Genomic DNA, 24,120 nt, shown 5'->3' on the forward strand with positions numbered 1-24,120 from the left:
AGCCACCTTTGGATGCTGCATTGATGTTTTTTCCCAAGTAGAGTCTATCATGACAGATTTCTCCATTAAATTATGGCTGGAGGCACAGAACAATGCCTGCCGTGCTGGAATGTTCCAGGAGAGCCCACTGAGAGCACTAGTAATGAACAAGCAGTGGTATTTGGGCCAGTTCTGTTGTACTTTGTAGACAGTCACAAGGATAAAGTTGTCTTGTTGGCATTTTGAATGAGTATAGGGAGTGATTCAAAGTACTTTCTTACAATTAAGATTCACAGAAAGTCATTATCAATTTAAATAACTTCTCTAATAGCCAAACTAATGCAAAGTGGGTCTTATCTTTTATATTATGGATTAGTCATTCAAAGTAAGATAATGAGACTGTTGATGACATTTACAGATAACTCTATCAGCAGTGAGAAGAAAAATATCTAGTCTTCAAAAGCTAGTAGGAGTAAACAAATTTGAGTCACAAATGTTAGCGTGCTCGCATTTTGCATATTTCTAAAAATGTTTTTACGTGATATGCAATTTGCAGAGAAATGTGTTTTTACTGTCCAACAAGCATATTTCATTTATATACTAAACATCATTCTTTCCTTTTAGCTTTTTACTAAAATGTTTTTACCACTATACTAGTTTTATAAAATCAATAAATTATGAATAAGAAAAGAAAGAGAAAAGGGAAAAATCATACAGCAGTTAATGAAGCTGTACAGGCAATGTGTTCCTTCTTATGAAATTGGTTTTGTTATAATAGGCTTTTTCATAATTAAGGGATTCATTAGATTCGTAATACCCTTTTGAGGCAGTCAGCATTAAACCCATTTTATACCTAGAAGAATTGAGGTATGAAGAAACGGATTTTTCTCAAGGTCACAACAAGTTTAAAGTTGTAGTTTCAAGAATTGAACCTCAGGATATTGATATCTTGCTTACATATGGCAATACACCATGGCGTGTGTGTGCATTGGAGGTTTATTTTCTCATATAAGCCATATAACTAAAGTAAGCCTCCAGGGAAAGGTAAGGTAATGTCCCATCTCAGTTTAAATTCTGGGAACAGATATGTGGCTACAGGTATGGTAAGAATAGGAAGTCCCATAAGATGTTGGCAAACGACCCTGGGAAATAGTCGTTCCAAGTATTTCCTTAAGGCCGGGGTCCAGCACTTCCTCAAGGGAGCAGTGTATCCACATAAATCTCATTGGACTGATTATCTTAAGTCGTAGTCCCAGGGCTCATATCCCAGCTGTGTCGACAAGTTGCTGTGTGACTTTGGTAACTGACTGACTCTCTAGGGTCGCTTCTAGCCCTAAAATCAGAGAATGCGCAGATTCTATGCAGTGCACAGTGATGTTACACAGTGCTGGCTTGAAGGTGTGCTGACAGTTAATCTGGATAATTAGTTTTGTTCTAACAGCTCTGGGAACTTAAACCAACACACGTTCCCCCCCTCTGCCTTGCTGTTTCCCCTCATACAAGTGTTTTTAGAGAACCTCAGGGTTCTTGACCCTAACTTTCCTGATCAGTCTAGAAATATTTACTTGTATTTCTTCAGCCGCGGTATTTACCTTTTTAGGTACCTTGCAGTTAGTAGTGCTTCCTCCTATGGTTGATAATATTGTTGCCACAGATAATAGCATTGACAGAGAGTTGGAAGGAAGCCCAGTGATTTAGTCCACTTGAATCCATTATCCAGGGTTTTTAGGGGTTATATAATCCAGTTCCTCCTTGTTATATTCCCCTGTTAAAAATTAACCATCTGGCTTGGTAGAAGCTGCCTTCTAACTGTTTTTCATAACAGAGGCCCTTGTGCCAAGTGTTGGTTTCCATGGAAATGATTTAAAACATGCACTAAAATCTGGGAATGGCTGTGTTTTCCCCATCTAATGGCTTCCATTGTCTTCTATAACACCAAATTTCTATTTTATGCACTCTTACATAATTGTCACCTGTTGGGACACTACTGGAATAGGGTCTGGGGTTCAGGGGCATGGATCTACTATCTCTCAGGGTTATAAATGTTGGATAATTGTGGAGAAAACACATAGAACCGAATATCTTAAGTCTGTTACATAAATGAGGAAATGATTCAGAAACTGTTAATAAAACACCATATTAAATGCTTTAGGGTAAATTCCAAAGACTTAAAATCCCTCTACTCTTGGAAAACTTATTTGACTAGAGCCATTAAAGGTTAAAGAAACTATTTTTTATGGACCAAAATTCACTTTTCAAACTGTCATGCTACACTTTGTCTCCTGAGCTTTCTGAGTACTAGGTTTTAGTACTCTAGGACCCTTTAGTGCACTAACCCTTTCAAACAGTTAGTTTTCTGGGCAAAGTATATGTGAATCGTAATGGAGGGCATCAGAATCTTTTCCACTCTCAACTCATGAGTAACTTTTCAGCCCAAACTGGTGAAAGTCCCTGATAAACTAGGAGCAGCCTATCGCTTCTACTATAGCACCGATATCTGCTTTCAGGAAAGCTACTGGACTGAAAAAGCAAACGTTTAGATACTAATAGAAGTTGAAAGGAAATTCCCTTTGGTGCAATTAAATGATCCACAAATGAAAAGTAAAGAGAAAAAAGTGAAAGTGTTCAGAGGGATAAACAGGGCTTGTTTTGGGAGTTGGACCTGTTTTGGGTAATTTAATGCACACACATGAGGGAGAGCGCCTCATTTGTGCAGAATTTGGGGGATAAAAACTAGCCTGTACAGGCATTTTCCATAAAAGTGAAGCCATATCTTTAATCATAACAACATTAGCATTTTGTTCTCTTACTACGAGGTACTGTGGCAAAGATCATCCATACTTATTTAATCCTTATAACAGACCTGTGAGATAGGTAATGTCACTCTCCCCATTTTACAGATGAGGAAACTGAGGCACGGAGTGTTTAGATCTCTTCTTCACTGTCTCTTGTCCAGCTATTAAGTGTCAGAGTTGAATCTGTGTGCAGCTTTTTTCCATGCTGCACTGCCTCTCATAGAAGTATATCTCTATGTGTAACCATTTTGGATGGACTCAGAACGTGTTTCTTAACCTTCCTTAAGAGTGTACAGCAGACATAATTTATCTTTTCTTTGATGGCTTAGAAATGACTTCCTATAAGAGACCTTCTGGACTAATCCCATCATTCCCCTAATCCCTGTTTACTTCACTCACCAACAGATGATGCCCAAATTGCCCAGACGCTTATCTTCGCATAGCATTCTAATCTGACCCCATTGCTCATCCTTGACTGACCTTCCAGAATGCTCTTTTGTGCACTCCGGAACACACAGTCCTCAGCAAATCCCTCAATATCATCAACCTCTTTCAGTATTTCCTGCATGTTCAGGGTCCAGCTGAAAGCTGGCATTCAGCTGCTGATACAGACTTTTCCACAGCCTTCTGAAATGGGTAGTTGAGTTTTGCTTTCTATGTGTCACTTGCTTCCATGCTGTCGATTTCAACACTCTAATTTCTGGGGGGGTTTGTCCACCACTTCTCTTGTCAGCATCCTTAGTCCCCCTTATCGAGGGTCTATCCAGTGGTGTTTTCTTCCATCCCACTCCAGTTGCCCATCACTAGACACACTCCAGACCTTGTCATTAACAATAAGAGCTTCACAGTCCAAATCTCTATCTGGGGGCACCACTTTCTGAACAATGTGACCTGTGTAGTGAGCTCACTTGGAGTACCTCCAACGCCAATTCTTTTACCCCATCATGACCTGTTAGGAATCGATTGTACCACATTTTGACTGCTCATATTCTCAGCCTCACGCCATTATTTTCCTTCTTACTGGTTTACATCCCGTGCTCCACTTTTAAAATCACTCCCTTGCGTGCTCTCACGGCTCCCTGGCACCCCTCTCCTGTCCTCCTTGCCAGTCTCCCGTAGACTCTGCCCCTGCCCCTGAGCAAGCTCCCTGTTGCTGCAGGAAAACCCATGACTGGACACTCAGTGCTGCCAGGCAGTCTTGTTACATTTCCCAGTATTTTCATTCCCACACTCTTCAAGAAGACCGCTTCAAACTTTTCCTGTCTTATCAAACCTCCCATACCGTTCCCCACGTCTAACTTTGAACTGCAAGCCTCGCATTTTACTTTACTGAGAAACTAGAAGCAGTCAGATGAGAGCTCTCATTTTTCCCCATTACCAAGGCTAGAGACCTAACGTCTGTACCCATGTATTCTATTCTTTGAAACTGTTGTACCAGATTAATTGTCCCTACTGAAATGTCTCTGCTTGGACCTCAGCTCTGCATCTCTTACGGCATACTCAAGAGAAATATGCATTTCTCCCAACGTATACTCAATTTCTCCCTCTTTACTAGATCATTCCCGTGAACAAAATAGCTTGCTATGCTAGTTTCCATCTTAACAAAAAATTTTAAAAGCCTAAGCCCTCTCTTAGAACTCACATCTTTCTCACTAGATGTGGTGTACTCCCCTTATTTCTCTACTTGCCTTGCTAATCAAAGCTCCTGTCTTACCACCCATGACCCCACGTGTTCTTCTTAACCACTCCACTGAAACAGCACCTATCAAGGTCACCAACCGCCTCCATCTTTCACAACAGCCTCTCCTCACGTGACTCATTTTTTCAGCAGCAGTAGACACAGTTGGCTACACCTTCATTCTGAAAATGCCTTCTCTATACTTTGAGGCCCCACAATTGCCTTGTTTGCCATTCAACTTCCATGCTGTGTCATCTCATTCTCTCTTGCTGTCTTTCCTCCTCCAGTTTCTAAATACTAGAACATATTCAGTGAACCATCCTCCTTCCTTTTCTGTGTATTTACACTCTTTCTCAGTAATCTCACACTTTACCATGGTTTCTTATACAATTTATATTCTGGTGACTTTTGATATCCAGACTCAGCATCCAACAGCACACACAATATCTCCACTTGGAAATCTAAGAGATGCCTTGCTTTTAACATGTCCAAGATACCACTACAGCCGTCATCCAGTCCTACGCTTCTCCCAGATCTTTTCCATCTTTGTCATTTTCCCATTGTACATGGACTTGACGCCAATCTGTCTCACTTCCCATCCTGGAAATTCTGCCGGCTCTGCCTTCAATACGTATTCTGAGTTTGGAAACCCCATAATGTCTCTTCAACGCTACAGCCAATGGGATCTTGTTAAAAGTTAAGATAGATCTGAGTAAAAGCCAACCTACAAATAAGGCCCTATAATTCCTTTCGTATTCTGGCCTCCTCTGTCTCTCTGAAGTGCAGTCCTGCCACTCTCCCCTTAGCTCCTGTTACCTGCTGTTTCTCAGACAGACCTCAGACCCTTTGCACTTACTCTTTGCTCTGCTGGGGATGCTCTCCTTGGCCCTGGTCATCACAGTTACCTTCCCCAGCTGCTGCTGTCTTCCTGACACCTATTTTTACAAGAAATTGTATTTTAAAAATTTTCTGTTTATTATGATTTTCTCTCACACTGGAATGTCAGCCCAAAGAGGACAGATCTGTTTTGTTCATTCCTATGTGTCCAGGAAGTTGTTCAGTAATTGTGGAATGAAATATCCTCTCCTTCTTGTTTTGGCTCAGACACTCTCTCTTCCCCGGCCCTCCCTGCCTGGGGGGACTTGAATAGAAATTTGACACTGCAATTCCTGTCATTTGTCTTACAATGTTAGTATTCAGCTTGCAGTGGACCAGGGACACATAAATGACTAAAGGACCCTTTATAATTATGGACAGATTTTAGGAGAAAGAAATATCCCAGACACCCCATTATCTCTTCATTACTTAACAGCTTTTACAATGGAAAAAAAAAAAAACTTTTTATTCAAATTCGACTAACATGTTGAAAATGTTAGGTACATTTATGTCCCTAACCTGATTTGAAACTCAAAATAATGTTAGGAACAACGTAGGATTTCTATTTTACAGATGAGAAACTAGAACCCAGTGACATTATCACTTGCCTAATAAGTTCCACATCATAAGTGATGTAGACCTGACTTCAGTCCATGTCCTGAATACTCTCTACTAAGTCACGGTGGTGTTGGTTATTTGTTTGTTTGTTTTTTCGGTACGCGGGCCTCTCACTGTTGTGGCCTCTCCCGTTGCGGAGCACAGGCTCCGGACGCGCAGGCTCAGCAGCCATGGCTCACGGGCCCAGCCGCTCCGCGGCACGTGGGATCTTCCCGGACCGGGGCACGAACCCGTGTTCCCTGCATCGGCAGGCGGACTCTCAACCACTGCGCCACCACTGAAGCCCTGTTTATTTTGTGAGTTGTTATGCATCGAAGACAAGGTTAACAGAGCAAAACCTGGGAGAGTTTATACATTGGTGTGAATGAATTTCAAAATATGATCAAAACTGATCACTGCTAGGCTGAGAGGGAGTTAAGTACCAGAAGGGCAGAAGGGCACTAGGAACAAAGTGTTCTGGAAGAGTGCAAAAGCTACAGCAAAGTTTGCTTATTTTACGATCATAATAAAATGTGTGTGTGTGTTTGCGTTTGCTGTAGGAGAGAATACTATAAATCTGTGCAAAGATAAAGCTGAGCATAAAATTATTTTATGAAGCTATCATTATTATGAATATCAGTGAATATCAATAGTATAATATCTTCAGACTGAGTTTGGCTGGGCTATTTGTTCACCTTAAGTAACCTCAGACTACCTTTTCCCCCCCAGTTCTTATATTTTATTTTTAAAAAATTGCTTTTTGTGAAAGTTTCTTCCTCCACTCCTCCCATCTCATCTGTTAAATAATTCATTCCAGATATTCTCATTCTTACCCAGAATAATGTGTATGCATATGTATACACATGCACAAGAAAATGGTGTGTGCTGTAGATTTTGTAACTTATCTTTTCCTCTTAATATATTACAGTGATAGCTCTAGGCTAAGTACATATAGATATAAATTGTGTTTGTGTTTTAAACACGTGTATGGCATTTAATTGTGTGGCTATACGATATTTTATCTAATTTTCTTCTGATGAGTATTCAGGTCCCGTCTTTATATTTTTACTTCCTTTTTTGCTCTTGCAAACGCTGTTGTAGTGAAAATCATTGTAATGATATTTTTAAGGACTCACAATTTTGTTTCTGAAGGGTAGATTCCTAGAATTCGAAATGTTGGGTCATAAAACATTCACATTTCCATTTTTAAGAGATACTGAAAAATTACCCTCCAAAAATTTGTACTACTTTACACTCCAAGAAAATAAATGCTTGCTTCCTTATACTTTCAGAAAAAATTGGATGTTCCAGAGCTTTCCAGAAAAATGTGTCAGGTGCAAAATGATCTTTCTTCATTGTATTATTTTTTTCCTTTAACTATTAGTGAGGTTTGCTGGCAATTTATAGCTCTTCTCTCTATTTCCACTGTTATCACTCAAGGTTCTGGCCAGTAACATATGACACACTCAACTGAGGCAAATTTAGGAGGGTTAAATAAAAGGGACCACTTATAAGGGGGAGTACAGTGATTATCAAAATTTTTGGACTCCATACCACTTTATACTCTCAAAAATTGTTAGGACCTCAATGTACTTTTTATTTATGTGTGTTATCTATCTGTGCTTAATGTATTAAGCTTCAAAATTAAGTATTTTAATAATATCAATTCCATTTAAAAATATTAATAAGCCTATTATAAGTTAATATATAAACATAATTTATGGAAAAGAACTATATTTTCCAAAACATATTTAGTGAGAAGAGTTGCACTGTTTCACGGTTTTACAAATCTCTTCAACGTCTGGTTTAATAGAATATAGCTGTATGTTTACTTGTGCATTCCATCTGTTGCGGAAAAGGTAAATAACATCTTATCATCATGTTGAATGATGATAAATTTGACCTCATACAATCTCTGAAAGTGGTGCAGGGCCCCAGGGGGTCTCTGAAGCACACTTGGATGACCTCTGTTTTAAGAAAACAAGGGCTAATGCAGTACCCCAGAGGGAGCAACAGCAGGGAGCTCTTAACACCACTAGGCCTGACGGGCAAGTGTGGCCTACCAAAGGGGAGGAGTGCCTGACAGGAGCTATGTTCTTTGATGGAGAGACACAGCCAACCCATAATGACCTGGCAGGAACAAAACTGGGGGGAAAAGAACCCTCCCTGATTCTTCCCCTTCCCTCACCTCCTTACAGTACCTCCCATTGGCCAAACCCCACCAGGAGCTAAGGGGCAATGGAGCCAATTGATGTAATTCGTAGGGGTCAACATCCCCACATATAGAGCCATAGAAAGAACAGGGAGGGCAAACAGGAGATACCTAGCACATCCATTCCATTTCTTTTGCCATTTGGATTGTCTTTCTATTGGATTATGGAAGCTTTTTTTTAATGTTGAGATGGATCAGTACTATGTTAACTAAGTAGCATTTTCTCCAGGTTGACAACCTGCATTTGAACTATTGTTGACAATACCTTTCATAATATTGACTTGTTTTTATGTTTTATTTGCTCAAAAACAATTTTTTTTTGGTTCACTGCCCTCCATTCCACATTTATATATGTGGAATTTCTGGAAACATTCTTCCAATAATTTAATATTGTAAGTCTCTGAAATACATTTATTTTATATGAATAAACAAATGTTTCATTTTATTCCAAAAATGTTCCAGAGTAATTGAATTAAAATTCATAATGGTAGATTTGACATGCTACCATTATGATATATTCAGTTTATAGGTAGACTTGAGGCTATTTCAGAATGTTTTTTTCCTTTCTGATCTAGTTGTCATTCCTTGTTCAATATCTATCCCATTTTACTTATAATAAGTTTATCACATATAAGATATAAAACATTATACATTAATATATAATAACATACATAAAAATTGTTTTGTACGTATATACATACATTCCTCAGCTTGTTAACTTTGTTTAAATCGTAAAACGTAGCCTCTGGAGAAGAACCAGGTGTCTCCTCCTGTGTGTGCGGGGATGGTGAAAAGGGGGAATGTGTCTCCTTCAGTGTGTGAACTTTGTGATCTACAGCTGCAAGACCTTGTTTTGCCGACCTCTATGTCATCAGTTGGATTTTAGGAAGTTCAAGTTGACACAGATAAATCGACTTCCCAAGAAGTCTGTATGTGTCAGTGAAAATATATATATTACAGTAGAAACATGTTACACTCTTACTCTACTTTTAAGGAGGAAGAAACTTTGTGGTTCTGAATTATCCCTTGTTGTGCTGAGCAGCATAATTTTTTGAGATGCAAAATTGAAAAATCTTAGAGAATGAGAATGTTCCCAATAAAATGTACATGGACAGAGGTTGAGAAAAATAAAAGATCCAGGAAGCAAGATGGTGAAGTGATAACTACCCAAGTAAAAGGGCGAGGTGTGAAGGGAGAGAAAGAAAAGAGTAGTCTTGGTTGAGTATGGAATTTAGAACTTATCATGAAGGGATGGGTGAAACAAAATTCAGGAAGTTTGGCTTTGTGATCACTGCTAATTACTTTCTTTGTACCCTCATGAAACCATCTATAAAGATGTATATTGCTCTTAAGGGAGTTTTGGAGTCCAATGTGAGTTTCACCATGCTGAAAAGGCTTTCAAGTGGGAATGAAAATGCTCAGTTTTATCTGGATTATGACCTTGGCTCTTGGCTATTTTCATTGCCTTCCCCAATTTCCTTCCTAGAGCTACGTTACCATAGATTATTAGGACTTCAGTTAACATTAAAGGAGGAAAATATTTGATGTGAGATTTGAATGTGTTAGATTTGCTACTTATTTCCTGTTCCAGGAAAATCTTCAGGGTGGAAATGTGTCAACATTGTTGAGTTTTTAATGGATTTCCTTATGGGACTCATCTTTATCATCATTAGATGTAATTGTGAGTTTACCAAAGCACTTGTACATTATCTCATTTCCTCTTCACTCTTCTTCTGTGAGATAACAAAGACAGAACTCTGTGTGTGTGTGTGTGTGGGGGGGAGAGATACTTGTTATGTACATTTCATGTTCTTCTTTACCAATTGAGCAGATTACTGCTTTAACACATGTAAATTTTCTGGTCTAATCAAAGTTTCACCTTCATGTAGTATACAATCATAAAATGGATTTTTATACACTGATGCAACCAATAATTATGTTAGATCTTTCCCTGACTAGTTCTATTTTAGTTCTGACACCTGTGTGTTTTACAAAGCTCCAAACAATATGCTTTCTCTTTCCTATTGGTTACCACAGCGGTAATAATTTTTAGAATTCAGTCTTCACGGGAAGATTAGTTTACTAATTTTAAATGGGGGATGGCTGTGATAATACAAATGAATCCTCGAATTGCTTCTTGAGTCTAACTTGTCAAATGAAGTGTCATGGCAATGTTTTGAATGCAAAATTTTGAATTAGGTAAAAACCTACATCGATTGTACAAAGGTCAGTAAACATTGGACTGGTATCATTACCTAAACGTGAGCAATGTAAGACACGTACATTCCTCTTCTTTACTGTTATCATTGCTATATGACTTCAAGTTTCCCTTTTTGTACCATTTTCCCTAATGGTGCTCGCTAGTGCCTAATACTTAAAAGAGGAGAAGAATTTGCTTTCTGAGATTTGTATGAAATCACATAGTTAAACTGAATACAGGCATACCTCGTTTTATTGCACTTCGCTTTATTGTGCTTTGCAGATATTGTTTTTTGTTTGTTTGTTTTACAAATTGAAGGTTTGTGGCAACCCTGCATCCAGCAAATGTATTGGCACCATTTTTCCAATAGCGCTATTTTTCTTTTCCTTTTATTGAACTATGGTTGATTTACAATGTTGTGTTACAGCACTATTTTTCAATTAAGGTATGTAAGTAGATTATTTTTTAGACATAATGCTGTTGCAGACTTAATAGACCACATTATAGTGTAAACATAAGTTTTATATATGCACTGGGAAACCAAAAAGAATATCATGTGACTCACTTTATTGTGATATTTACATTATTGTGATGGTCTGGAACTGAACACACAATACCTGCTCATTTGAATTTACATAGAACATTGGAACTCTTAAATAAGAACATATTAAATGTTGAAACTTTTACTGTGGACATGCTGGATGCAAGTAATGTACAATGGACGTCGGGCGGTAAGCTGTTCTAACTGAAAAGGCAAGATCTCACAGCTGCTTATTGCTCTTCTGTCTGCAGTGTTCTCGTCTCATATCTTCATGCCCAGGTCATTACCACCATTAGCAATTTTTTTTTTCCCTAGGAAACCTTACCCAATTGCCCCAGCCAGAAATAGATCTTCCCTTTTTTTGTTGTTGTTTTCGGAACCGTTTTTTCTCTACCTCTCTTCTGGCATATGTCACTGTATATTTTTCTTTATTTGAATGTCTATCATAGATTTCATACTAGATTATAAATTCCTGGGGAGTAGAATCTGCATCCAATTTTTCTTTCCAGACCACGCCCTCCCCTTGCTACATACGTAGCCATTAGTTTTCTGGGGCTGCTATAACAAGTTACCAGAAACTTGGTGGCTTCAAGTGACAGAAGTTTCTTTCACAGTTATGGAGGTCAGAAGTCCAAAATCAAGGTGTCAGCAGTGCCACACACCCTGTGGAGGCTCTAGGGGAGGATCTTTTCCTGCCTCGTTGAGTTCTGGTTGTCCCAGGTGTTCCTTGTCTTTTGTGGGTGCATTGCTCCAATCTGTGCCTCCATCTCCCCATGGCTTTCCCCTCTCTGTGTCCCTCTGGCTCTCAAATCTCCATCTCCTGTCTCTTATAAAGATACCAGTCATTGGGCTTCCCTGGTGGCGCAGTGGTTGAGGGTCCGCCTCCTGATGCAGGGGACGCGGGTTCGTGCCCTGGTCCGGGAAGATACCACATGCTGTGGAGCGGCTGGGCCTGTGAGCCATGACCGCTGAGCCTGCATGTCTGGAGCCTGTGCTCCGCAACGGGAGAGGCCACAGCAGTGAGAGGTCCGCGTACCGCAAAAAAAAAAAAAAAAAAAAAGATACCAGTCATTGAATTTAGCGTTTATCTTAAATCTAGGATGATCTAATCTCAAGATCCTTAATTTAATTATAACATAATTAAATTATACCTATAAAGGTCCTTATCCCAAATAAGGTCATGTTCATAGGTTCCAGTGGTTAACACATGGAAATATCGATATATATGTTTATTGATCCACACACATATGCATATATAATTTTGGGAAAAGAACACTGCACATTTTCCTTGAGGAATATCATGCTCAGCTTTACAAATTCCCACAAACGTTATTGCTTAAACAACCGTTTATGATTTCACAGTTTTTGTAGATCAGGACTCTGGCCTCAACTTAGCTAGATTTGTGCTCAGGGTTTACAGTTAAGGTGTTGGCCAGGGCTGGGGTCTCATGTGAGGCTCAGGGTTCATTTCCAAGCTCACATGGTTGTTGTCACAATTCACTTCCTTGCAGCTGTGTAATTCACAGTGGTGTGGTGCTATGTGGCTGACAGGAGAGCATCTCTGATCTCAAGGGAAGGCCTAGATTCTTTTTTAAAGGGCTTCCAACTGTTAAGACAGGCCCACTCAGGATTATCTCCTTTTTGTGTAAAGTCAACTTATTTGGGTCCATAATTATATCTGAAAATCCCTTCACCCTTGCTACATGCTGTAACCTAATCCTGGGAATAGCCCCAGGAAGTATATAGCATAGACTTCTGTGTACCACAGGTATATATATATTTTATTTTACCAAGATGTTGTCCTGATTTAATGGGAAATGATTTTAAATCCCATATACTAGCTATTTCCAGAGATTCTTAGATATATTTGACTGTTCTTTTACTCTAGGGCAAAGCATCAGGCCCAACGTGTTATGGCAGTGTCCAAACTCTGATTCTAAAGATTCTAAGTAAAAAAAAAAAAAAAAGTGGAAAAAAAATGAATGAAAATACCACATTCAAATGAGGCAGCAGATGGGCTTGGATAATAACCATGGGCACTGCCTGGATTGTGAGATAGGATGGCAGCCTGGCCCTGATAATACAGAATCTGTAAAAGAAATCACAAGTGGATCAGCCAGTATAAAGAGGAAGATGTATATGCTTCGATTAGAGGGGGTAGTAGAGACAGTAAAGGCAATAGTATTATATTGCAGCAAATGAGAGGAAATGGGAGGAAGTTGTGAGTCCTTGCCTCCTGCAGTTAAGTTCTCTTTTCCTCATACTTGGTTGTTTGATCCACATCAGTTGATGATAAGTTTCCTACATATTAGAACAAGGATGTCAATAGGTTGCATCGTGAAGAAACTGATTGCAAGTATGGTCACCTGGAGCACTGGGTTGAGAAGAACTCTTAAGACCATGCCTGAACTTACTTTAACACAGGATCCATTATGTGGAACAGCTTCCTCGAGCACTGCAGGGAGGGATAGAAGCAGTAATTATACCACACATTTACTATCCCTTCCAGATATCCTGTCTTCACCTTGATTGTGAGTTCAGAACACTGGATTACTACCTTATTCACCTGTCTCTGAGTTCCTGAATTCCTTCACGGTTAACCCACCAAGCACTCTGGTACATTTAGACTTACTTTTTTATTGTTAACTCCTCTTGTGTGTTTCCCACCCCCTCCATTTGAGCCCTGCCCCTTAATTTAGTACAGGGCTGAGTTTGGCTCTGACTGAAAAAGATGTTCATTGAAAACAGGTTGCATTAAAGTTCAGTTAATGTGAAGTTAATGTGCTTTGTCCTGGGAGTTCCCTGTGTCAGTTTTGATTAGAAGCATATAAGAGAGAAAAATACCATCAGTCACCCATTCTGCACTCACGGATTCAACCAACCACAGATCAAGAATATTTATAAAACAAAAAAACTCCAGAAAGTCTCAAAAAGAAATCTTGAATTTGTTGGCAACTATTTACATACCATTTATATTGTATTTACAACTATTTACATGGCATTTATATTGTATCAGGTATTATATGTAATCTAGAGATGATTTAAAGTATGTGGGAGTTGAGCATCTTTTTGTGTGCCTGGTGGCCATCTGTATGTTTTCTTTGGAAAAATGTCTATTCAGGTCTTCTGCCCATTTTTGATTGGGTTGTTTGCATTTTTTTGGTATTGAGTTGTATGAGATGTTTATATATTTTAGATATCAATCCCTTATCCATCACGTAATTTGCAAATATTTTCTCCCATTCTGTGGGTTGTCTTTTCATTTTTTTCCCTGTGGTTTCCTTTGCTGTGCGAAAGCTTTTAAGTTTAATTAGATTCCATTTATTTATTTTTGCTTTTCTTTCTTGTGTCTTAGACAGATCCAGAAAATATTGCTACAATGTATGTCAAAGAGTGTTCTGCCTATGTTCACTTTTAGGAGTTTTATTGTTCCAGTCCTTACGTTTAGGTCTTTAATCCATTTTGAATTTTTTTTTTGCATGTGGTATGAGGAAATGTTCTAATCTCATCGTTTTACAGTTATCCCTGCATCACTTATTGGAGAGACTGTCTTTTCTCCATTGTGTATTGTTGCCTTCTTTGTCATAGATGAATTGACCATAGGTGCGTGGGTTTATTTATGGGCTCTTTATTCCGTTCCACTGATCTATGTGTCTGTTTTTGTACCAGAACCATGCTGTTCCCCACACCCACCCCAGCTGCACTGGGTCTTCATTGCTGCGCGCAGGCGTTCTCTAGTTGCGGCGAGCGGGGACTACTCTTCATTGTGGTGTGCGGGCTTCTCGTTGCGGAGCAAGGCTTTAGCTGCGCAGGCTTCAGTAGTTGTGGTGTGTGGGCTCAGTAGTTGTGGCTCGCGGGCTCTAGAGCACAGGTTCAGTAGTTGTGGCGCACACGCTTAGTTGCTCCGTGGCATACCATGCTGTCTTGATTACTGTAGCTTTGTAGTATAGTCTGATGACAGGGAGAGTGATACCTCCAGCTTTGTTCTTTTTTCTCAAGATTACTTTGGCTTTTTGTGGTCTTTTGTGGTTCCATATGAATTTTTGGATTATTTGTTCTAGTTCTGTGAAAAATGTCATGGGTGTTTTGATAGGGACTGCGTTCAATTTAAATCATGAAAAGATGCTCAACATTGCTGATTATTAGAGAAATCAGAACAACGAGCTGTCACCTCACACCTGTCACAATGGCTATCATCAAAATGTCTACAAATAACAAACATATGGTGAGGATGTGGAGTAAAGGGAGCCCTTGTATATTTTTGGTGTGAATATGAATTGGTGCAACCATTATGGAAAACAGTATGGAGGTTCTTCAAAAAACAAAAATAGAGCTACCATATGATCCAGTAATTTCACTCCTGGATATATACCCAGAAAAAATTAAAACATTAGTTTGAAAAGGTACACATGCTCCAATGTTCATAGCAGCACTATTTACAATAACCAAGATGTGGAAGCATCCCAAGTGTCCATCAACAGATGAATGGATAAAGAAGATGTGGAGTATGTGTGTATATATATATATATATATATATATATGATGAATATGTGTGTGTATATATATATGTATATATATGTGTGCATATATGTACACATATACACACAGTGGAATATTACTCAGCCACGAAAAAGAAGGGAATATTGCAACTTGTAACAACATGGATGGACCTAGAGAATATTATGCTTAGTGAAATAAGTCAGACAGAGAAATAAATATCATATGATATTGCTTATATGTGGAATCTAAAAAATAACACAAATGAATGTATGTACAAAACAGACTCACAGATATAGAGAACAAACTAGTGGTTATCAAAATGGAGAGGGAAGAGGGAAGGGACAAATTAGGAGTGTGGGATTAACAGATATAAACTAGTATGTGTAAAATAGATAAGTAACAAGGATATATTGTATAGCACAGGGAATTATAGCCATTATCTTTTAATAACTTTGAATGGTGTATAATCTGTAAAAGTTCTGAATCACTGTGCTGTACACCTGAAATGAATATAATATTATAAATCAACTGTAATTAAAAAAAGGAAAGTATATGGGAGAATGTGTGTAGTTTATGTGCAAATACTACACCATTTTATATAAGGGAATTGAACATCCCACAGATTTTGGTATCTGCATGGGTCCTTCAACCAATCCCCTGCGATACTGAGGGATGACTGTCAGTGGCTCATATAAGAAGTCCAGTGTTAATATATAAATGATCTAAAGTCATTGGGGATTGAGAGTTCTTTAGTGATGATGAGCAAGTGTGACTGAAGTACAGAGGGTAAGGAAGAAAGTTAAAGGATTTGAGATTATTGGCTGCTTTGAAAAGGGGATTATTGGCTGCTTTGAAAAGGGGAGTGACATGATCATATCTGGATTTTTTAAGATTGCTGTGGTTACTGCAGGGTAAGGGACAAATTAGGGAGCAGAGAGAAAACTTAAGAAGATATTGCAACAACATTGGTGAAAGAGACGTCTCCTACCATGAGAGGTGCCTGCTACAACAAAGTACTATGAAAGGTCAGAAGCAGGCACTTGGACAGATGCTTTCTGTGAACTGGGAAAGGAGGAAGGGAATGCTTTGCATGGGAGCAGGTGTTTATGATACTCAGACTGATTTACACTGGGGGAGGCAATCTTGTTGTGAGTAGAGGAAATGCATGAGTAATGATACAAAGACCAGAAAATACATGGTTCCTTTGTAGTATAATGAATCATCTACTGAGGCTGGAACAATGGTTATGTGGAGAGTTGCGATCAAATAGTGAGAAGACTTGCATGCCAGGATAAGACATTTGGACTTTGTTTTGAAAGCAATAGTGAGCTATCCCAAGGTCATGTGCTCATCTAATTTAATATGAATTTCATTCCATATTTCACGTTTACTTATACTGACAGTGTCAAAATGGCATCAGATAGAGTAAAAGGTTTGAATACTATTAAGTTGCTGTTTAAATGTAAGGTGCTGTTGTTATTATCATTTATTTTTATTCTTAGACGTATCATTGTACTCTCACTATTGTCTATTTGAGTTTGAAGAACATTTTGGTGGGCGAGAAAAACAAGTGTAGTAAAGTTTTAGTTTGAGTGGGTTTACTTTAATTTCAAAGCATACAAAAAAGATGATGCATGAAAGTTATTTGCTTAAAATGAAAAACACAAAAGCCATTGTGTGGTCTCAAAGCAATTCCAATTACTAGAAAACACAAATTGTTTCTTATTAGCTTAATAGGCCCAAAATCTGTGCTTATGAGAACTCCATTCATTTTAGAAATTGCACAAAGAGATTTTCTCCACATTGCAAACATGAATAAATAATGATTAATGATTGTGCTTTGTTTTCATTTTTAAATCAAATTCACATTTGAGGAAGATGGAAGACTTGCAGATCCTCAATCCTTGTGATGTATTTGAGTTCTTCAAAAAGTTTGCTGCGCTCCTTTTTACATTTGAATTATATGGTGTACTCAGGGCAGGAATGGTCAGTCTAGCGTGAAAAACATGGTTGCAGTAATGACCCCAGGAGAATATTGAGGAGAGATTGCATAAGTAAAATCCCTCCAGGGCTTCCCTGGTGGCGCAGTGGTTGAGAGTCCGCCTGCCGATGCAGGGGACACGGATTCGTGCCCCGGTCCGGGAAGATCCCACGTGCCGCGGAGCGGCTGGGCCCGTGAGCCATGGCTGCTGAGCCTGCGCGTCCGGAGCCTGTGCTCCGCAACGGGAGAGGCCACAACAGTGAGAGGCCCGCGTACCGCAAGAAACAAAAACAAACAAACAAACAAAAAATCCCTCCAAAACCAATAATCATGAAAGACCATGAAAACACATAAAGACAAAGTCTATTATGTTTTCTGGGTAGGCTGTGTATTTTGAAGGTGGTATTTAAGTTCTGGCAGGAGTTAAGAGATGATCTCAGGAGTGTTGCATGAACCATTTAACAGTTGACCATGCATATAGAAAGGGAAAGAAAATTACCATCTGTTATATTCCAACTATGTTTAAGCACTATGCTAGGTTATTTTCATGCTTTGTCTTATATCATCTCTATATTAATAAGATATCCTTATTTTACAGACGTAGGGCCTAAAGTTCATGGATGTTAAGATGTCTGACGTTTCAAAGCTAGTAAGATGTAGACCAGTACATAGAACCTACCAGTATTTGATTTCAAATTTCATGCACCTATTATTATACCGGACTATCTCTTTCCAGAAAGGATGGCCTATCTTTCCCTATGACAGAAAAGAATAAAATACATGGCTTGGTTGTACCAGTGAGCCTTTTGAAATGTAACCCAGCTTTATTTAAATTTTATTTATTTTTGTAAAACTTTCTCACATTGAAATTCTCATATTACATTTTTGGATCTTTATGCTTCCAACAACTCTGGAATGCCTCTTTGGGCCTAAGTTTTAAGAATAGGCTGCCTCACATATTCATTTATCACACTTAGTTGGTACCCTGAAGGATTAATATCTGTATTGTACTGTATAAAGCAACCAGCATCTTTGTGTACCACGTGTCTAAGTGCCAGTGTAATAGCCCCTTGGAATTAGTTTACCCAGAATTTTGGATCTTATATTTACATCTAATTTTGTGTATTTGACAGGTGTATTTTTTGTGGTTAGCTGTTAATTCGTAAAATTGGTATCTTCTTTGTGAATTATTAATCATTAAAAGTATAAAAAGATCTCAAGTTGTTTTAAACTTAGTCTTGATCATAAGTAAGCAGAAGTAGGGGAGGTAAATAGATTTTAATGTAATCTAAGTAGCAAATTATTGCTTTGACAAAGATGAAATAACTCAATGATTATGAAATACCTCAAACAATTATGTTTATTGAAAATAAAAATTGAAAAACATGTCTCTACATGTTTAAATATATAGCTTCTTCAAAATAGCAATGAATTTTCTTTCATAAATTGTAGTAGATATTTTAAGGGAAACAGCTGGTTAGACATCTGATCGATAGTTGTTAGTGAGGTATTCTTTTTTTTTTTTTTGCGGTACGCGGGCCTCTCACCGCTGCGGCCCCTCCCGTTGCGGAGCACAGGCTCCGGACGCGCAGGCTCAGCGGCCATGGCCCACGGGCCCAGCCGCTCCGCGGCATGCGGGATCCTCCCGGACCGGGGCACGAACCCGTGTCCCCTGCACCGGCAGGCGGACTCTCAACCACTGCGCCACCAGGGAGGCCCGAGGTATTCTTTTCTGATTAAAATGATTCTAAAAAAAAAGTGCTCTAATACTTATTTTATCACAGAAATAGCAAAGGTTAAGCCAAGGTCTATTTTCAGTCCGGAGTAATGGATGGCTTTATTTGTTTGTATACGTATATTTTGAAGGATTCATTGATTTTTTTTACCTATTATTATTTTAATTTTGTGAAACATATGGACTATCAGCTATATGTATTTAAATATGTATTAACTATTTTAATATGATCCTTTAAATGCAATATATTAGCTACTGAAATGCCTTGTTTAGTACTCAGTTACCATCAGGATTTCATAAAGTACCTCCTTTATGTTTCAGTATTAGATTACCATGGTGAATGGGTGCAGTTTACCCGAAGGTACCAAGGTATATACGATGAACAGAACTTCATGAGAAATCGAGATGCCTTTTTAGGATCGTTTTCTACAAGTAATTAATTTAGTGCTAGCTTTAGTACTTGCTTTTGGTCCATGACAAAACCAACTATAACTCTGCAGTCAGAATTCACTGAATGATATGCTTGTGGCCTGAGAGAGACAATGTGCTTCTGACTGTGTATTATTGGAAATCAGAGGACAGTCCCCTGGCAGAGCGAAGCTCTGGATTATGGACTTAATTTCCGAAGGCAAAAGCCATTCACAGTGGAGGATGCCTGAGTGTGAATTAAATTCAGGGAACAGTTACTCTGTACCTATTAAATATAATACACTATGTTAGGCACCAAGAGATTTTAAAAAAATGAGTCTCACATATTCTCTGCTCTTAAATATCTTTCCGTTAATTGAGAGTCATGGCAATTCTGAGAATGAAGAAAATATCCACTAACATATTCCTCTTGCAAACCTCTGAAAACTGGAAATAATCATGGAAGAAACACCTCAAGTGCTATCTTTAAAATATATGTACAAACTTAAAAAATTATATCAGTATTTATTGCACCTTAAAATCAATGTCGCAGAAAATGCTCTCAGTTACAAGAGATTTTCAGCCCAACTAATTTTTTTTAAGATGTCAATCTTCCTCAGTCACTAGTATTGACTAGAAATCAACACTCCAGTAATAATTTTAGGCTTCGCATTAATATAATACATAAGTCAGTGTTACATAACAGAAGTAATTTATAAAATTCTACTTCACTGCCCTACTCCTGACTCCATTCAAGATTTATGGAGGCATACTGTTTCTCATGCTGTCTGGCTCTGTATCCTTCATGAAAATTTAGTAGGGATTTCAAAGGGTGTCACATGTAATGCATAGTGTGGTACATGAAGGATATTTCAGATTATGAGTATGGAATTGAGAAAATCATGCATCATAAGAAAGATATTAGAGGTTTAAGAGAATTTAGATCGATTATTTCAGCTATTATTTCTGTCATTTCCTGGAGAAAATTCTAGAAAAGAACTGTATCTTACCTTAAATATAAAGCTCAAACTTCCTTTTCAGATACCAGGAACCAGAGATGTTAAGCTTGCAGGGTAATAAATTTGGATTTTAAAATCAACATTAAATTAAGAAAAAGACTTGATGTTTGTAGAAGGCTGTAGCTAGAGAATAACAAGAATCATCTACCCTAATTATTTTTAAACACGTCATAGTATTATTAATTTGTCTTTAGAGGTTCTTTTTCTGTCTTCACCAATATCACTAATTGGTTTCTGCGCATACTAAACGTTGTGAATCACAGGTTCATGTGTTCACTTTTTGCCCCTCATATTTTTATCTGATGTTTTCTGGATGAATAGAAAGTATGAACTAAGCCTAAATATCAAAGTCATTTTAAAATTTAAAGCATAGGCACCGCCAAATTTAAAGCTTATCTGTTTCTACCTGTGAGTGCATTTTTAGATGATAGAAGTTATTGATAATTTTTGTATTTTAAGAGAAGCTATATTGAGATACAGGAGTTTTAAAGCTATCAATTGTAATTTCCATATCAAGATAAAATATTAGATTTTATATTTCTAGAGGTTGTGGTTAGAGCCATGTTTAAGGGCATTTCGTTATATTATGAATACTAATGTTGCCACTACTAATACTGTTTTTAGTGCTACCATTTACTGAACACCATTCAATTCTAGCACTGTCCTAGACATATTGATACATTTTAGCATTGTCACAACTCTAAGAGATAGGTGGTGTTATTTTCATTTTTCAGATGAAGCGATTTTCACTCAGAAAATTGTCCCTAATCATATAGCAATAAAGTAGCAGAACCAGTCTTCAAACCTAAATCTCTCATCTCCTCTCTAGGGAATTTTCACAAATGTTTGGAAAATGCTTATCGTTCTAAGAGCAAACGTTGAGGAGTGATATTTACAAAACTTTTCAGAGTACTGGCGAAGGGGGAAATGTACAAAAGTCGGCTTTCAGAAGTTTGTGAGACTATTCATGATGTGTCTTTGGCCAAGGGCTAGGATATGCACATGTAGGGGAAGGACACACGAGGCTTAATACAATTGCCTAATATGTAGATAGGAGTTGAATGGTGATACTAGAGTTAATACAGTGTTGGGAGACATTGGAGCTAACTGTCTGCAAGTCAAAACTCAGTATCCTTTAAAGAAGACAACATATTTCAGACTCTTTACAGTGTCACTCACAATGTCCTGCATAATAGAAAAATCATGAGACCTATGATGAAGCAGAGAAGTGTGATCCTAATTTAAGAAACAAGGTTAAAAGAAACAGACCCAGAAATTACCCTGATATTGAAATAAGCAGTTAAGGATGTCAAAGGAAAAGAAGTTCATAATGACTAGATGGAGAATCTCAGCAGTGAAAAGGAAAATATACAAAAGAATCAAATGGAAAGTCTGGAACTGAAAATTACAGTATCTGAAATGCAAAATCCTAACTTAACAACAGATTGAAGACTACAGGAGAAAAGTAAGTGAACCTGAAGACTGAGCAATAGAAATTATCCATTTCTAAGAACAGAGAAAGATAAAGATTTGGCTGAAATGGAAACTCAGTGATATGTGGGACAATATTAAATGGCCTAAAGTATGTATAATTGAGCCAAAAAGAATATTTGAATAAATACTGGCCAGAAGTTTTCAAAATTTGTTAAAAACAAATCAGTCTGTGATAAAGAAACACATTACATACACTGGAATACAATATGAATGATGGCTGACTTGTCACCAGAAAAAACAGAGGCCACAAGACAATGGAATAAAATCTTTAAATACTGAGGAGGGGGGAAAGAGATTCCCCGTCAAGCCAAAATTCTTTATGCATTGAAAATGCCCTTCAAAAATGAGGGCTAAATAGAAATACTTAAAGGTAAATAAAATTTTAGATAGATGTTAAAGGAAATGGTAGTACAGGAAGGAAGGAAGGTCACCATAAAACATAAATATATAAGGATATAGAAAGGGCAGTTTGAAAGTTTTTTTCTTTAATTTCTTTGTAAGACAACCCTTCAAAGCAAAAATAACCTTATATTGTGGAGTTTATTCCATGTGCAATGTAAATATATGACAACAGTAGCACCAAAAATGGGGAAAATGGAATTCTTTGACATTCTGGCATGTATATGAATTTGAACAATATGAGCTGTAAGTAGACTATGATATATTAAGTATGCTTATTCTAATAGAGAAAGCACTGGAAAACAACATGAGTTATAGTTTAAGATGAAATCAAGTAATGAAAATAAAATGCTAAAAATATTTGGTTAATCCAAAATATGGCACAAAAGGAGGAATAAAGAGGACAGCTAGACAACAAATAGCAAGCTGCTATACTTAAACCCATGCAGAGCAACAATTGCATCAAATATGAAACAACTAAGAAAACCAGTTAAAGGCAGGGTGTATAATGTAAGAAACATCTGTTATATAAATGAGCTAAGGATGGACCTGTATCTTGGCCCACAGATTGTTTATTTCTTCACAGCAGCCTGAGATCTGTTAGTTCAAAAGACTACTAGTGCAAAACTCAAGTTTTTACACATCCGCTTATTTTCAAAATAGCCCAAACAAGTATTTTGTTAGGGCCTTTGTGTTTTGCATACTCAGGTAAAATCTCACCTGGTAGCTGTTACCCATTAATACAGAACTTTGTATTAGTTATAAGACCCCAAACTGCTGTGGTCCCTCAGAGCTCTCTGAGCCAGAGACTCCTTGCTATGCTGCTGAATGACATCACCTAGACATGTAAGGCCCCTCTCTGATCCCTTTCTCCCCTGGGAGTTCCCTTGCCCTCTTCCCCTTCTGGATGGTTGCCCCCATGCCATTGCCTCTGGATCATCTCATGCTGAGAGAGGCTTCCCTCTCATACAACCTTGTCCAAGTGCCATACAATAAGGCTGATTGTGTGTTACTGCCTTTGGTGGTCATCTTTTTCCTTGATCAGTTGCCAGAGCCGTCAAACCTCCTGTAACACACACCACTATGCTCTCTACAAGAGATGTCCTTTCTTTGTACTTTAACTGAATTGAATTTTTATTTCTTTTTATTTTCATTTTGAAATAATTTGAAAAATGTTGCAAGACCATGACAAAAAACTCCCATGTACCCTTCACCCAAATACCTCCATTTCCCCCATTTTTCAACATTGTACCATATTTGTTCCATCTCTCTCTCACTGTATGTATTATTGAATTTGAATATACACACACACAACTTTGAGAAATAAATTGACCTCTCATTTCAAAATTTGAGAATAAATAGCAACCAGTAAAATGTTTAATGTGCATTTCTCCTGAACAAACACACTCTCTAACATACCCCATTATAGCCATTCAAATTAAGACATTAAAAATTGTATCATACTCAGACCTCATTCAGAATTTGCCAGCTTCCCCAACAATGTCTTTCTTACTTTCTGATCTTGATTATGATATCTTACAATGCATTTAGTTGTCACATACTTTTAGACTTCTTCAATCTGGAACAGTTCCTCACTCTTGTACCATTTTTCACTATCTTGACAGTTTTTTCTTTTTCAATAAGTTTATTTATTTTATTTTTGGCTGTGTTGGGTCTTCGTTGCTGCGTGCGGGCTTTCTCTAGTT

Source organism: Delphinapterus leucas, chromosome X (genome assembly GCF_059928025.1).
Source record: "Delphinapterus leucas isolate spDelLeu-1000000601 "Yukka" chromosome X, BTC_Dleu_Yukka2, whole genome shotgun sequence".
In the NCBI taxonomy this organism is placed as follows: domain Eukaryota; kingdom Metazoa; phylum Chordata; class Mammalia; order Artiodactyla; family Monodontidae; genus Delphinapterus; species Delphinapterus leucas.